Source organism: Falco cherrug, chromosome 12 (assembly GCF_023634085.1).
Source record: "Falco cherrug isolate bFalChe1 chromosome 12, bFalChe1.pri, whole genome shotgun sequence".
In the NCBI taxonomy this organism is placed as follows: domain Eukaryota; kingdom Metazoa; phylum Chordata; class Aves; order Falconiformes; family Falconidae; genus Falco; species Falco cherrug.
Window position 1 is genome coordinate 23,043,007 of NC_073708.1, and position 15,679 is coordinate 23,058,685.

Below are 15,679 nucleotides of genomic sequence, written 5' to 3' on the forward strand. Positions count from 1 at the left end.
TTAGATATGTATGCACTTGCACACACACGCTAATAATTTATTTGCTCTATGTTAAATGTTCAGAGGCCCACAAGAGACATGCATTGCATAAAGGAGCACAACAGTATTTCTTTAGCTCTGTGGTGGTCCTACTGATTTCCTGATGAGGTAAAACTTGCAGACCACCACATAAATAGGGAATGTTAGGAAACACCAGAGACAGGAAAAGATGTGCATGCATACAGCTTAAGAGGCACAGAAGCAAAAGTCACTACCAGTCAGGCACAGAGCCTGCTTTTCTCTTTGGAAATTTACTTTAATCGGGAGTAATGGTAGTTTAACATGATCCCATAAGGTCAGGAACGATCTGCAGGCTGGGGGGCTGTGTTTTGCTCTCTAATTGAACAATATCAACCCTTTGCTGAACGTTCGCGTAATGGACAAAATTAAGAAACATTTGCTGTATACCAGTTTGTATGTGCTCATGCATGTAGAGTTGAGCTTGCTCACAAAGCATGAAGAGCTACATGTGCCTCTTATGTTGGCTTAACTGATGAAGATGAGTTCTGTAATGATGTATCTGTACTTGAGAAAAAACATTTTAGATTCTCTTTTCTGAGACTTTCTAAGGGCAGGTCTGTATTATTTTTTTTTTCCTCAGTCATGGTGTCTTATTCTGTGTCATTTGCCTTAGATTATGCTTAGATATGCATTTTGGGGGTGTGAATTTTTTTTTATTATTAAAATTCCTTTTTTTGCTTACATGTAGACAGAGTGGATATTGCAACTTGGTGCCCTGGTTGGGGTTGTGTTTAGTCTCAGTGGCCTCCAAAAAATAGTGTGCCCCACCTCTCTGTTACACCATTACTTTCCTAACATGAATTTATAGAGCTATTTGAAAATGACACATTTCACATGGAACCCTTGATATCCTCAAGACTGTCAACTAGGATTGGATTTTCCCTCTGCCTCTGGGGTTAAAATAATTTCTGTAATTGCTCTCAGGTGGCAGTTTGAATGATGCAGACATTCTGCACTTCCCTTCAAGAATTTGACTAATGCAGTGGTCCCTGGTGCATGACAAAGTTCTATCATAGACGTCCTCGTGGTTACATGCTGCTAAATACACAGCACGTATTGATTTTTACATTAAAAATCCTTTATTAACAGTAAGTTTTAATGCTTCTTCACAATTTGCTCTTTAGAACATAGGCCTTAACATTAAATCCAGAAGTCACAGTCAGGGTTTAGCAGGCTGTTATTAGATGTCTTTGTAGCTAACTAAGCTGGTGCTTTATTTTATTTAGATTTCTGCGATGTTTTACAGATCAGGGGCAGATAATCCTTTCTAATTGCCAACTTTTTTCCATTCTGAGTATTAGGAGAGAAGCATGAGTCCAGTCTCCTGGAGGAATCGAGAATTCTCACATAAGTGAATCTCTTTTAACAGTTCGGTTCCCTACTACCCTTTCATTCTCTGCTCCCACGTGTCTCATTTTTCCGTTCTAACTGCAAATCCTGTTGTGACCAAACTATGTATACTTAGTGTAACTGGAAATTATTTCTCCTGTTGATAGTAGGAGAAATAGACGTGCATATACCTTCTCTTCTTATTTCTCCTGGGTAGCTGATAAGCTGAATTATGTATGAGCCATATTGAACATTTCTATCTTTTTTCCAATTATGACCTGAAGCAGCACAGAAGTACATCCCTGCCTGCCTGGCAGAGGAGGAAAGCAGTACAGGGAGGGGAGGGCTAGAATCAATAAGCTGACACACATTCCCAAGAAAAGCCTCAGGGACAGTTAGTGGCACTAACACATTAATAAATATATTATTCATTGGTAATGTTGAGAATTACAGAGTTTTTTAAATAGGGAGATTATATGAAATGTGAGTAGCAAGGATGCCAGTGTGGAAGAATATGTCAGCAGGCTGATTGCAGGAGTGTCTACGTGCTGTCCTTCCACAAAACTCCTTGTACGTTCAGCATTGTGGCTGTATTAGGAAAGGTGATGATAACAGTGTTTGTCTTTAGTTGCCTGTACTCCGAAGAATACCTTCAGTCTGTGGTTTCCAGCAGTCTCCACCCAACAGGAAGATGGGGAAAAACAACACAGAAGTAGTCTTCAAGGGACAGTGAGGAGTATATCAATTCTTCGGAGGGGAAGGAGGCTCAAATACAAAATATATTATCGGTCCTTTCTCCCAGGAGTTTCCCGCTTGGACATTCAGTTATACGTTTTGATTTCCAGAATTGGGAAACTATTCGATTGTAACTGGTTCCTTAATGTTCTGCAAGCAGTTATTTTTCACTCCCCTGTAACCCAGAGCATACAGTCATACCCAAGTGTCACTGAATATGTTCAATTTCATTTCCCTTTGTTTTTAAGTAGGTTAAATGAACATACCATCTCCAATTTCCATTTCCAGCACAGATCTATGCAAATACCCTGTGACCCTGTCCCAGACTCCTAATCACGTGGCATGTAGTTTGCCCAGAGAGTGTTTCCAGGCTCTACAGGAGAGCAGATCCTGGTGAAGAGGACAGACAGAAGAGCTGGGAAAGGGTTGCTTGCATGCTGGGTTTCAGTCTCAAGGTAACCCAGCAAGTTAAGTTTTACTGGCTGGGTTTGTGCTGACAGAAGTCAGCTTAAGTTTTGACATGTTTCAGTGGAGCCCTAGAAAGTTCCCCAGTGCAGCAGTTGTCCCAGGGTGGGAAGCACCTCCACCTTATTGTAATTTGTTGTTTACTGAACCATGTCATGAGCTTAATTTCTTTCACCATCTGCTAGCTGCATTCCAGTTCCTGGGGTTACCCTGTTTGAAATACTGTAAATGATAAACATTTGACTGTTACAAATGATTTCTGCAGAGAGCTAGATCTCAAAAGGCCTGAAACAATATGCCCTTTTTGTAAACACTCTTCTAAAAAGTGATTTTTGTCATTAGAATAGTCAACAGAAGTTAGCTATGTTTCATCCTTGTTTATGTTTGTTAGTTACAAAGGATCAGTCGGATCATTGTACTTTAGTTCATGTTTGTCTTCATTGCTTTTGCATCCTTTTGCCAAGAAGACTTTCTAGCAATGTGTTATAAAATTGAAATAATTATAGAAGGGAAATTGAATCCATTTGCATGTGCTCATTCTGTTTGTGTAAATGAATTAAGGCTGCCCCTGCTCTGCTGCTCCTGGGATTGGTGGGATTCTCTTCATGTCTCTGGTTAGGAGAGGACAGGTCTTTCATCTGCATATTTCATGTTCATTAACTGTTGCAACTTTCTTTGGTCTCTCCCTGTGAAGAAAGACTGCTGTGATGGCAGAGGTTGAACTTGCATTCTTTATTCTCTCTACACAAGCACCCACATAGTACGTACTTTCTGTATGAGGCAGGCGGTTAATGAACCTCTGTAACTATTGCATTTCCAAGGACTGCAGCACAGTGAGCCTCCACGTGCTTCACTGCTTAAGGAAATGTCCTAAAATACAGTGGTGTGCAGAGAAATGAAGAAGCCTGAGTGCAATTGCTTTGCAGTCATGTTCAATCATGGCATGTCCAATGCTTGTTGAAAGGGGAAACATTAAGTCAGTTACTCATGGTGGCCTCATTGAGAAGTTTGAGTTGTCACCTGGAAGAATGTAAATCTGAGCTCACACGGACTTATGCTATTAAGGTATAAACATTGTTCACAAGGAAAGAGTGTATTGTGCTGCTCGACAGCCAGTCACCTAAGATTGGTCTGGTAAGCCAATTTAGAGGAGCCCTGTCATCATGCTAAGAACTCTATAATCATTTCTCGGGTACTGGACAGTGGCTAGAAGAATCCTAAAAGTTCAAGAGGAAAGAGGTGGTCTCTTGGTCCCATAGCATACAGAAGATTGAGCAGAATTTGCGATCTGTTTCAATTAGACCAAGAAGATTTACAGAGAATGTTTCACTTGTATCGCCATTACGTCCCATGCTGTCAATACCTAGGCTGCTGCAGTATCTGAAGAACGGTTCCAGCAGTTTAATTTTTGGTAGCTGCAGAATATGTATCATCTCAATCCTGGTTCTCTTCATTTTATTTATTAACTTTCAAAGATTGGATTCAGTAAGAATGTTAGTCTTACTCTTATGGTTTATTTTTTATAGTATTTGACAAGAAATACTTTCTTGGCTATGAATGAGAGACAAAGAAGTAATATTCTCAGGTGATGAAAAGTTTTAAGTGTTGTTGGTCTCTCCTCCAAACAGGAGAGTCAGCAGGTCTTTAGAACATATCAGACCCAAATGCCATCATTTCCATTTCTTATCTCTGTTTAAATGATTAACTAATGGCACATAACCATGTAATGTATCTGTGATAGCGAGTTCCATCAGAAGACTGCCATACACTAAGGTTAACATCCAGGTTCATTCCACAAGTTTATGAAGCAAGAAATAAAACCTTTGAAAAGTTTTATATGAAATATCACGTAGTTAATGCCAAGCTGAACCCTTTGGAGCTGTGCACTCCCATAAAACCTTGTGTCTGAAATGGTATTGACCTCTTAATCTTGACAACATTTTTCTTTTACAGCAAGTGGCTGTTTCTGCATATTGCTTCTTAAATGAGGTCCTATGAGATTACATCTGTAACAGGACAGGATGTTGCCACATACTTATCAGCAGGCTAATGGCGTCAATGATATTACGACACCTAAAAGCAGCACCTGCGATTCAGGAGGGAATTCCCAGATAAAAACAAGTGAGCTTTAAGTGTCAAACAAACAAAAAGGAAGTATATTCTACAGAATTCGGCAAAAGCTCTAATGCAGGGTTCATATTGTTCAGTACTAGGTGGCTTGCAGTTGTAAGTGTGCAGTTATATCCTGTGAAAAGACTTCTCAGACCTCCTTGTACTATGCAATTAATTTATGCCAAGTTTATTCAGCAGTTGTAAGTGCTGGTTTTGGTACTGGAAATCATATTCAGCTAAGACTTTTTGTCACCAGTAACAGTTATCTCATTTCTATTTGCTCCATTTCTCAAAACGTTCATGGAGATACTCAAACATGGATGCTCATTCAGAGCCTTGTGGCAACCTACTGGTAACTTCTGTCTTATATGAAAATTGATAATTGAGTCCTGGGTATTATTTTCTCTCTTTTCTTGCGCTCAGGGTCTAGAGACAGGTTGCTTCTCACTCTGTGCTATCTTACACCTTCCTGGGGGATTGTCACGGAAAGTGTGTCAGGCTGTTCTTCTACCCTGCTCTTCTGTCAAAACATTCAGCCTAGTCCAATAGGAAAATGAGGCACAGTTTAACTCTCTGGCAGAGATGTGCTCACACAGGCAGGTTCCCGTCTTGTTGGGGAGGTGTCCCTTTGGGTTGCCATCTCTCAGCTGAGACCAGGGATGACCAGATGACTGCTTCTGCATCTTTGTTCCAGTTTGAAATCAGACAGATTAAATCGTCTGTGGTTTAAACTAATCTGTTTAGACTGTCTGTTGGAACGGATCATCGGTCCCAGCTGGGAAGTGGCAACCACCAGTGCTGCCTTTCACATCACTGCAGAAAGGCTGGTGTTCCCATGTGCCCCAACTCCTGTGGCCACAACAATGTCTGAAAGCTTAGAGAGGACTAGGAGTTTGATTGTGTTGGTAGGCAGTAAACCAGGGCAGAAGCCTTGGCTCAGGCTTGGGCTAGGAAGACTGGTAGTCTAAAAAGGGTGGGAGAGTGGAGCGACAAAGTCAAGGCTGCCAGGGAGGAGATGTGTGTCTGTAAGCCTTTTGGGCTAGATACTATGGAGGAAGAAAAGGCAAGAATAACATAGGCATACTATAACAGATTGTAAATCCTGAAGTCAATATATTTGTTGGGAAAATGAGGGTGTTTAGATTGAGGTGTGTGCTTGCCAATGTCCTGATCTGTACCAGAAGGTGGCCAAGTAAGCCTCCCCTTGCAGTAAAATCCCCACATCAGTTTCATAGGTGATCTGCCAGTCCTCTTTGGGATTCTCCTGGTCTCAGTGGTCCTATTCTACACCCGTTCCTTTGCTATTATGGGACCTGTTCCTTATGCTATTTCAGGGACTGCTTTTTTTGAAGCATCCCCAACTAGAGACATGCAGACAAGGAGCCTTGCAAGTGTCTTTTCAAAAGCGCTGATGGATCCATGGATTTTGGAGATACACGATCAGATGCATGCTAGGATCATAGCTGCTTTTTTCATTCAGTTGGTCACTGGCTAGCGTAGCTTCTCTGCATTTCTCTAACGCACCTGTGTTTGTGTTTGCTCCTCTTGTTTCCAGGCAATATGTGCCAGGCTTATTGCAAGGATTTTTCATATTTCTTGTATTTCTCCCCATTATCCCTGTCACTTAAGGCAATTTGGCTCTCTTTGCTTGATTTTTTTTGAGTGTTCTCTTTATTTACAGCATCTCCACAATGCTGTCAATTTAATACCTGCCTTTTGTGCAGAGGTTATTAATGCATCTAGTCATTTAAAAAATGATGTTTGAGGAACTTATTGATAAGTCTGTTGTTGCACTACTAATAAAAAAATTAGTGAACAAGGGAGCGGAATTAATTAGGCTCTCAAAATGTTTATCTGGTAATAACTAGGCTGAGGCTGGACCTGGTAACTCTCAGGTAATAAATTGAGTTTGGAGAACTGGCAGTTAGAAGAAAATACTTTTACTAGTGAATTCCGTATATATGGATCTAGAAGTCTTTCAGAGGAAAAAAATTTTTTTTTAAAAAAAAGACATGAAACCCCACAATTATAACTTAATCAGTTTCTTATTGTAAAAGGCACTTCAATGGAAATGTGTTTAATTCATCTGGAACAGGCAAACAAGAACTTAGTTCCTTTAGATAATTTGAGTAACTGTAACTGTAAAACTTGTCAGAATAAAAAAATCAAATTTCTTGTCTGATTTAACATCTACTGGTGACCATCAGAAGCTAAAATAATAGATCTTTAGCATCAGATGTTTCAAAAGACCTTTCTTATTGCTGGATCTCTTTCAAGATGCCTCATTCTGAGAGTGTCTGTAGCAACCTGTTATTGACAGATGTGCTCTCTGTGGCTTGTATGTCAGTCCTGCTGCTGTCTCCTGCTGACTAATGAAGTTAGTTGCCGGTATGTATTTGTAGAGTCTTTGAAGTCGGTTAGGTTGTGGAATAGCCTTCTGAAAAAGTTAGTAGCTCATTGTTTGAACTATTGGAAGTTAATGGGAAACACGGCTTGATTATGTTTTGGTTTATCTGCTTTGATTCCAAGGAAAAAGGGAAGGGCAAGAGCAAGGTGTCCTGAAAAGCCTTCCTGAGTCCTTAACTACTTTGGAAAAATTATCTTGTATATCTGCTCATAACAGAGACACTCTTTGCTCAAAGTTTAGTGACCTGTTGTCATTTACTGGTATGCCATGACTTACACAGGCACTTAAGAAACAGCACCACAGTGATCTTCTATAACTTCTTCTGCAGAAGTGGGAGAATATATCCACTTAATAGAACTGGAGAGTAAGTTCTTAAATGGAAAATGGAGCATGGAGAGAACAGAATGTGATAACCATGACCATAGGGAATGCAGTGCTTACAGCTATGAAAACATAAATCACTGCATCCAAGGAAGTTTCTGTACAGTCATCTTGGGCATATGTTCTGTGCCTTCTCTTCTTCCTCTCACAAAAACAAACAAAAAAATATCACAGCCTCAATTAAACCATTATTGGAGAAGTCAGTATTTCAAAATGAAAGACAGAAAAATATGAAACTGGAATATCAATGCATGCTAACAAATCTGTAGCAACAACAGCTGTTCAGAAGAGAGGATGCCTGTGTAGGGAGCACTATACTTCATGTGTGGTGTTACTGTACCTGTGGAAGAGAACATTTCAAAAGTACCTTATCTTCCTCTCCTGTGGAAAAAAGGAAAGTAGCATAACTGCCACCTTTTGGTCATGGTCTGAGATGTTGACTGAATAAAACAAAGCTGGCTTTGCATTAAAGACCTGTAATATTGATCATTCTGACAGCTGGTTTCTGTGAGTCATGCTTATTCACAAGTCCTTATGGATCTCTTGTCGATCTTGTATTGTTTTTATACAGTCTGGTGTCAGGAAGGCTCTACATTTTTGATGCTTATTAAAATGCAGTGCCCAGATAATGAGCAAAAGGAGTAATTGGCCCTATTTTTGGATGCAAGGAAGTAATTATTATGACCATTCATTGTTAATTTGTTACTTGAGCTGTTAGTGACTAAAACATGTTTGGTATAAAGATGATCTAAAATACATGCATTCCACTTGCTGTCTTAGAAGCCCAGAGAATCTTTATGAAAGTATTAATGTTGTAGTAGTAAACCAACGCCTTCCCCATAGAGTTTTCTAACAGCTGTTTATTCTTGTGGATATTTCAGCTGGATAATGAAGTAGTGACTCTTTCTGGCACTATCACCTGCTCAGATTCTTTCTGCCCAGAGCTCCAGAGTAGTTCTTTCAAATCCTTTATCCTAAGGAAAACCAGCAGGTGTGAGGTATAATAAGATCTGTCTTTTCAAGATCGTCTAGTGCCTTGATGAGGCAGGTTGGATGATGCCATGGGAGAATGCTGCAATGAATTCATCTGTGTGCTAATCCTATGCTCTGTTCCTTCAATCCCTTTATCACAAGAGTCCAGCCTGGATGAAACCTTTCCAAGTTCTTGGTGTATGAGTTGAGTGGAGAAGTCTAAATAGCAGTCAGAGTGATAACTTTATCCAGCTGTAGTGCACGAATGTTCACTATTGTGTTGCTGTTCAAAGCTGGGACTGGGGGGATTTACCCTGCACTAAGACTGTCTGTCAGCACAGGTTGCAGAATGCTTTAAATAAAACTAGCTGCACAAAGCATTACATCAACAGAATTGGCATTAAGACCTTTTAGCAACTTTGAGACTACTGGAAAGGTTCTGGACACACTAACCTGTTGGAGACCTTAAAACCCCCAGTCTTACTTCTTATTGCTACAGATCCAAAATGGTGCTTTGTTCACAAGCAAGGAGATACTGAAATTTATTTTTCTGTGTCTCTTTGATTTAGACAACGTCACAGTTGGTCCCAGTGAGGAGAAAGTCCTTGGAGAGTGAACAGAAGTCATAAACATATTGATGAAAAATGCATAAATGGCACACAGGGTGATATTAACAAAAGCTGTTGCAGGGGAAGACAGTGAATTGGGGAACGCATAGTCCAGGATGTCAGGATATCTGGTATAGGAAGGGCAGACGGAGATGGTCAGGAGGAGGAACAGAATGAGCTTTTTCATGTGAGCCTGCATCTCCTTCACTTTGAGTCCCAGCAGGGAAGAGTAATGCATGCCAGCAGTGCTACAGTTCAAGGAAGTGCCTTCCAGATGGAGCTCCGTGCCTAATGTGTGACAAACAAGCCAGGCAAAGCACAGAGCTTGCTGTCCCTTGGAGCCTGTCTGGAAGGGAGACAAGAGCCCAGCTGAACCCCTGGCAAGTACCAATGCACTGAAAGCCTACATATGGTAGAGATCAAAATGGTTCACCTGAAAGAGTGAAAGGGTCAGCAAGGAGTGCCCTTGCTGGCATGGACCATTCTCTGTAAGAAGATTGGGTATTGTCTTCTGCCTCCTGCCAGGAGATTAATTAGGGCAGCTTTTTTTCCTGTAAGAATATCACTAGCGTGAAACGTAGCTTGATTATGCATGTAGATATGTCATCAGCAAACCCAGCACTGAAGTTGTTGAATGGGTTGAAGCCAGGGGGAAACTCAGTGTGTGTTCTTTACAAATAAATGATTTGGTTTCTTGATTGGGATATGAATTTATCCCTTCAAAAAGTAGCATTGCAGAGAACCTTAGCTGACGCTTTGCCTGCAGAAATAATCTGGCCTCATCGAAAAAATAGCAGTTGTTTTGCCTAGAGGTGGTAGGCTTAATCAGAGTCCACCTGATTGGCATGTAGCACACGTCCTAACTTTATAACTTCTGCCATGTGCTCATAGTCCTGAGGAAGAAATTGCTGATCAGATGAGTACTATCTAGACTTGAATTTAGCAAACATGAATAAAATCTTTATCTTTTGCAGTAGGACTTTTGGGGGTGGGGGGGTGGCGGTGACGGAGAGAGGAAAGGATTCTGGAGGATTCATGTTTTTACTAATTAGACACTAAAAATGATAAAGTGCTAAAAAAATAATAAAATAAACCCTTAGCTCTTGCCCCGGGCATGAATTTGCTAGCTTTAGTTTGTTGTTCAGTTTGGTTCATTGATCTTGTCACAATTGATGATTCATTAAGTTGTGACTACTGTAGAAATTACAATGCACAGATGTAGCTGTACTGCACATCTGTGTGTTCCCAATGTGTTAATGATTTAAAAATGCACTTTCTGTCTGGCCATCCACTGTGCTTCAAGTGCCAACTGACATTTTGTATTACTGAGCCATTTGTTGTGGTTGGCAGGGGAAAAGTCTTTTGGTTCTCATCGTACTTCTTTTATTACTTTTATCCATATTTCAGATAGCAGGATTTGATTTTCCCAGCAACTTTGGCCTTGCAGAATGTGAGTTGTGATATCTGTCTCTTTCTGCAGGCTGCCGCCACCTTTTTCATGTCACATGTTTTCTCCTGGTGTTTGCTTACAGCAGATGGGTTTTTCTCCTGTACCGAGTCATGAGGAGCATGTCACGCTGAAAAATGGGTTTTGCTGGTTTCCTGGCTTGCTCAGGATTCTGAATTTTAGTTTTGTGAAATTTGGCTGAGGTCTTATTGACATGGTTCCTACCTTAATGCTAACAACTCGGTTTATCTAAAGCTTCTTGTCCTGGCAGGTCCCAGAAGACATAAAAAACTTTCACTGTCTTGACTTACAGGCTGATCAGCACCAGCAATTCAACAATGTGTGGCAACACTGTAAAACAACTTTATTGTTAAACCTACCTCTAGCCTATTCCTCTAATTCAGACCACTATTCAGACTGGTCCTTACTAGAGACTTGTGTTTGATCAGAGCAGAAATCTGAGGAGTTCCCTGGTGGAGCATGGCTTTGCGTTGCTGAAGCAACCTATGCCCACTATTAGATCATGGTAAGGTTATGCTTGTTGTGTAGTTAATGCACTACTTTGTGATTACGTTCTGCCTCTAATACTGCTTTTAGTGTAGACAAACCTATAGGAGTCCTCTTGCTTCAGGCCTTTCAGGGAGTACCCAAGGAGAGCAGACTGCATCTGTTCAAGCACACAGCAGCTGACATACCTGGCTCTATATCCATTTCCAATTTGATCATAGGCTCAGTGGTAAGAGGGTCCATGTCTAGCATCTCTCACTTGCATCCTCTTTGTTTCATGCCATGCAGGTATTTCTGAAAGCTAGATTAAAGGATGTCTTTAAAAAATTACATACTGTATCATCAAAAAAAGTGCAAAGCAACTGTGAGTCCGGCACTAACTGGTCAGTTTATTCCAATAATTAATATTTAATTCCAGGGTTGAAACTGTATAATCTCCATTTTAATCCAAGTCATTTGGCTCTTGGTGTGGCTGTGAACCCTCTTTTCTGTCCTGTCTCTCTGAGATCTCTTTTTTCCACCTAAGCATTTGTAAATTCTCTTCAACAGACTGAACAGTTTGAGCTCAGTAAGCCCCAGTATGGCCTGTTTTCTAGTTCCTGACTTGCTTTTGTAGCTCATCTTGAAATCCTACATGCTATTTCCATGCTTTTCTGGAAACGCATGCATTGCAATTCCTGCTGTATTTTACTGCCTAAAGAAACAGCCACAATGATTCAAACTGAAGGTCAGTCTATCCCGCTGTCTTTTCCAGGAGCCAGTGCTAGATGCCAGGGAAGTGTGTAAGGACAAAACACGCTTATAGCAATGATTCCTCCAAATACGTGTTTCTCTAGCCTCTACTGATGGCACTTTGAAGCTGGAGATAGTGGGTTTAGTCAAACTAATAGAATCATAGAATATCTCGAGTTGGAAAAGGACCCATAAAGGATCATTGAGTCCAACTCCCTGCTCCTCACAGGTAGAGCATCTCATAACTCAAAATCCAAGAATGTATTTTTCACTTCTCTTTCAGACTGAAGAACAGACTATTTGTCTTACAATTCCAGTCTCACAAGCCATGTCTATGCTAAAATAAAGCAGGCTGGAGGATTTTCTCCAGCAAAGCAACACAGTAAAACTCCTGTCTATACTATTAAATTTTCTTTCCTTGGAAACATTATGACTACCATCCAAACTGCCTAACTGGGACACTACATGATACATGCCATCTCCTGATTTGGTCTGAGGCATTTTTTAAGAGTTGTAATTTGACATTGGCCAAAACCGAGGCAAGGTATCCACCAACATCCAGCATAGACAATTTAGCACAAGTTAAAACGTAGCCAGGGAGTGCACTCACATACAATATAGTCAATTGTGGGTCAATGTTGAATGTGTGCTACAGCTGAGTGAAAGAAGAATGTAGTTATTCTCTGAACTTTTAACGTCTAGTGTGTATAATATCCCATAGCAAGATGTTTCCCAGCCTGTGTGGTCTGTGAAAAAATACCTGTTAATTGCCAGTATCATTTGATGCCCAGTAGCCTTTGTATTAGAAGAGACAGTGGATTATTATTATTAGAATGGACTCTGGATTTCATAGCCCTTTATTGCACCCATCCTTGCGTCTTCCGTACTAAAAAACATTGGTCTATTTAGTTGTGATCTAACATACGTCGTTTGCAACAGCAAAATTACGCATCCTCATCCAGTAGAAATAGGGCTGGGCAGCACCCTGGAGTTGCTTTACCTTCTCTGTCACAGTATTGCATCAATATTGTGAGCCCTTTGAGTTGCTGTCTTCCAGAACTGTCTCTCACCTTGCAAGTTGAGCATATGATTTTGCTCATTCCTGCAGCAGCAGAGAAGGTGTCTGGAAGACTGTAGAACAACCCCTGTTTGTCTGAGTGAGTCAGCGCACAGGGTCATACTAGATAAAAGATGAAACTTGAGGAGAGTAGCTGGCCTTAGTGACTCAGGGTTTTTTTCAAAACTCTCTTATTCCGGAGTATTTTATTTAAATACTCTTTTGTATTCAGGTATAATCTGTTGGATGTTGCTTCTGTAATTCTGCATGGTTTGTAGCAGTAGCTTGTCTTCTTTATTTATAATCCTTCTAAGATCTTTTGTGTTTGTGAAGCAGGCCTGCAGCAGGATGTGCTTTGCAGCTTACCTCAGTAGCTATGATGAAGGAAAAAAGCTCTAAGGTCATCTTGTGCAACTGCGGAAGGCTGTACCCAGACCTTCCTTACATCAATTTTGGCAACAGAAGCATGCACATCCCTCATCTCCAGCCTTGACTAAGTTTTGCCCAGCAAAGGGAAATCTCAAAAGCTGTCAAGCACCAAGGCGATTTTCACTCCCTACAATGGTACCTCGCTAAAAGTCAGCCCTGGCTCAGCATATCTGCCTTGATGTTCAGACTCCCCAGTTCAAGATTTTGAGCTACTTGATGCAAATAAATGAAGGACAGTAAGTGGCAGTAACCCACTGAGACTTGATTGAAACCTGCTTCCCATTTTTTTAGAACAATCAGTCCTAACACAAGTGAGATGTTATTTGTGAGTTATGCAAGTCATAAGCAATGCTGGAGTAAATTCAGGAGTGGAGCTGAGCCAGACAGAGCTGGTACTTTTGATCTTTTCTTGCTCTTTATATAGAAAAAAGTAAGATACGTCAGGGGTGTCCCATCTAGTCCTGTGCTGACATATGGTCCCTTCATCTGACCAATGGCAAATACATAAAAGGCATCCATTAAAAAAAAAAATAAAATAGTGTGTTTAACGAAACTGTCTGAAACATAACTCACAAAACATGACAGCTCATCTTCTCCACCTTCCTAACAACTGTGTCACTAATATTCATTGAAGCATAGAATTGAAATGCCTTCTTTTACCACTTAACCTGTTCTTTCATGGTATGCATTTTTTAAAAAATTGCAGCACTGTTGTCCTTTAGATCAGGGTTGCTATTCTAAGCCTGGAAAGTGTTGTTTTTCTGTGGCTGAAAAATAAATCTGCAGAATTTGAATATAACATAGTGATTCATTACTTTATGCACTTTTCAGTTTATTGAGACATGAAACTGGACCTCACTGCCAAATAACGAAGTTTGAACTTGTTCTCCTTGTGGAATTAATTGCTAATTTACAGCTACTGTGGAAGAGCAGGTAGAGTGGTATAAGCACAAGATTCACCAGCAGAAATTACCCAGACTCCATAGTTACACAGTTAACAGTGACTCTGTAGTGCTACTGTTAGTGTGACCCTTTCAGCATTTTTTAAGTGATTTTGACATTTCTTGCAGTAGGACATTCTATCTTCAAGACACTCTTGACAGATATTCATTAAAGATTGTGATCTTTAGAGAGAAGCTTTGTAGTTAAATACAAGTTTCAGTACAGTTATGGCTAAACCATAGGAAGTTTTGTTAGTGCTTCTTCCCATCACCAGCATGTCTCCCAGGCTATTTTTCAATCCCAGGCAGGAAGGGGAAGTGAACATTGTTTCTAATTGAAATAGTATTGCCTTTCCACTTGAGTACCATTTAAGAGAGTAAATATGCAGAAGTCCAAAGTTTGTTTAAAGTAGAAGTACATTCCTTAGACTGATGCTGCTTATCTTCAGTCCACTGGTCAGCTGCCTTAAATGATAACCTTCTACTTCAACAGCAGAATAGCAACCTGTTGGTTATTGATATACCAGGATATTTTTATAAAAGAAGTCTGCCTATGATCTTCTGTGACTTTTCAGGCAAGTGGGAGTGTAGTACCATTTTTCAGGACATGTTTGTCTGTATGTTACCATGTCTGTTGCTTTGTGCAGCAGCGCAGGTAGAAATTCCACTTGCTGGTCTCCCAACAGAGCTGTTGATATTCATAAAGATATTTTGCAAGTGCTTTACCAGTCTGGCTTTATTAAGTAGTGTATAGAGGGTTCGCTCTGTGAGCTCTGAGGATTTTCCAAACTGAATAGTTTGGAAATAACATTTGGCAAACCCTAAATTCTGAACAAAGCAGGTGCAACAAATGTTTTTGATCTGTTGAGCTTCAATTTCTTAGTGCTGAGCATTTCTACCAGTCGTAGCAATGCTCCTTGCTCTAGCATCTAGGTATGTGGAAGTGGTGCCACTTCTGTAACTGTATCTGAGGTGGCCCTTCATTTGGGATTAACTCAGTAGTTGTTTAACACCAGAAACATAATCTGTTACTCCAGTCGTGAGACTATTCTAAGTGGAAAAGTCCTGGATAAAAAAAGTGAGTCTTGCACCATCTTACTTGTGGTGAAACTTGAGTTGGTTTTCTGGATGGCAGCAAAAGGGAGGGCGGCTCAGCTCGCAGGGAGGGCACAGCAACCTTGTGGGACGTTGTTGACTGTTTCGTTAGAGTAATGAAGGCTCTGATTGCAGACCTTCATAGAAGACCCTATGAAACGGCACGCCATGCAGGCACGCTGTGCTACAGTGAGAAAGTCCAGTTAGAAGACAGGACAGTTGACTCCTGAAGAAAGCTAACTGGAAAACAAGGTTTTGGAGGCCTCTGTCTTGCTAAATGTGCTGTGGAAGAGCCTCTGCCTTAGCCGAGGGCACTGTGTGGGAAAAAAACGTGAAGGAGCTTGTGTGAAAATGATGCATGTGTGATGACTCATTGCTGGTGCCTGGAGAGGGTCAGCACCT

The 15,679-nt window shown here is 40.6% G+C and overlaps 1 protein-coding gene across 7 annotated transcripts in view; it reads left to right on the forward strand.

Moving 5' to 3' along the window:
• The window catches only part of PTPRF (protein tyrosine phosphatase receptor type F), a 392,585-nt gene that overhangs the window by 195,853 nt on the left and 181,053 nt on the right, over positions 1–15,679 (forward strand). The window lies entirely within an intron of this gene.